Source organism: Frankliniella occidentalis, unplaced genomic scaffold (assembly GCF_000697945.3).
Source record: "Frankliniella occidentalis isolate FOCC.00 unplaced genomic scaffold, Focc_3.1 Scaffold7, whole genome shotgun sequence".
NCBI lineage: Eukaryota > Metazoa > Arthropoda > Insecta > Thysanoptera > Thripidae > Frankliniella > Frankliniella occidentalis.
This window is the reverse complement of record NW_026267137.1, coordinates 1,877,726-1,879,334: the sequence shown is the minus strand read 5'-3', so window position 1 is coordinate 1,879,334 and position 1,609 is coordinate 1,877,726. Positions and strand designations below refer to the sequence as shown.

General features: G+C 58.2%; 1 protein-coding gene across 1 annotated transcript in view; it reads right to left on the bottom strand.

The window, feature by feature from the left end:
* LOC113215360 (hemicentin-1) overlaps positions 1 to 1,609 on the bottom strand; it is a 479,462-nt gene that overhangs the window by 382,162 nt on the left and 95,691 nt on the right. The window lies entirely within an intron of this gene.

Here is a 1,609-nt window from a genome sequence, read left to right as displayed (position 1 = left end):
TCTGGTTCATGGCTGATACCAGACTGAGCGGAGGGTATACAGGCTCCGCGCGAGTTGTGCAGCAAACTACTGATGGGGTGTTGGGGCCGGGCCGGGCCGCCCCGCACGTACAGATACAACCCCGGCTGCTGTGGGCTGGACCATGGGGGATGGGGGCAGGCGAGGGGCGAGGCGAGGGGGTCGCTGCCAGCGGCCGGCGGCGGCCCCGGAGGTCTCAGTGTCACGTTCATGTCTCGGGGCGTAGTGGCGGCTGGCGGGCAGCAGCCGCCCCGTTACGGCCCATAGCGGGGGGGCGTGGCGTGGCGTGGCGTGGCGTGGCGTGGCGGGGACGGGGTCCACCTCCGCCATAAGTCGTATCGCAGGAAGTAGTAGGGGAGGCGGAGGGGGTTGCGGACACCAGGGGTACGCTGGGGGTGGAGCGGGGCCTCCCCACCCACCCTCTCCCTCCCTCCTGCCAGACAAGGGGGCGGCGGCTGTATTTATGGCACCCGAACTGCAAACGCAAACGGCGGTAAACTAAGTACCAGCCGCGCCAAGAGATGCATTCAAGACTACAAGTTTGATAACGGCTATAAAGTAGATTTAGCGGCCGATAGCAGCTCCAGGAGCAGCAGCCGGAAGCAGCAGGTGCGGCGGCCACGCTCATTAGCTGGAACTACTTCCGGTCCGCATTAGCGATCTGTTTATTCCGCTTTTCTGCGCGTTCAGCGGCGCGGAAGCAGCGCGAAGGAGAGGAAGGACGGGGGGGGGGGGGGGCAAAATCCACTAATTGAAATAACGTCTCATCCCTCCGTCGAAATAACTCGCCCTGCGATCATAGATGATTCTAACGCAAGGTTCAAACAAATGCGAGGAAAGTCCACGGAAATGGCAATACCCATACGCAGCAGGGATGTGCTTCGGTACCGCTTTGAATTTTAAACGCCGCGTGGCTGCCTTGCTTGCTTTTCTTTTTGCATTTTATTTCTGAGTGCCGAATTACAACCTTGTTAAAAAGGCTCAGAAAGTTAGGCCTCTTTGCTGGTCAAAATTTTGCCTTTATTTAAATAAATAAGAAAAGGCTCGCCCTCAAAGAGGTCAAAGGTTGGCGTTCTTTTAAAAGATATCAAATTTTAGCAAGCAAACAGGCCAAACATTTGGGGCAAAAAGGACAAAAGAATGTATCCCTTATTGGCCAAACAGTGAGTGAAAAATTCCTTCAGCACTGCAACGGTCGCGATCGTTGTGATGTGTGCAACAAATTCCGCAGCAGAGCGCAAGCAAAAGAGCGAAACCACCCTCGACCCCATACACACACACACTACGACCACGACACAAAACACGAGACAAACTCTCATAAGCGATGCTCTGTGTCTGGCCTGCACGCGACCTGCTACCGGCGACAGACGCCCCGTAACTCCACACAGCCGTGCAGTAACACCGAGTTACACTCCTGGGTCAGGCCAGGCCCGCGGCAGGGGGTCAGCGCTGACCCGGCTCGCCTTTAAACACCTCCCCGGGTATAACGGCGCGCCCGGGCGGGCGGAAGGGCCGTGGAGGGAAGGCCAGGGCGACTGTAAACCGCACAGCAGACGCGCGCCCTAAGGCCTGCTCGCCCACCACGTCGCTC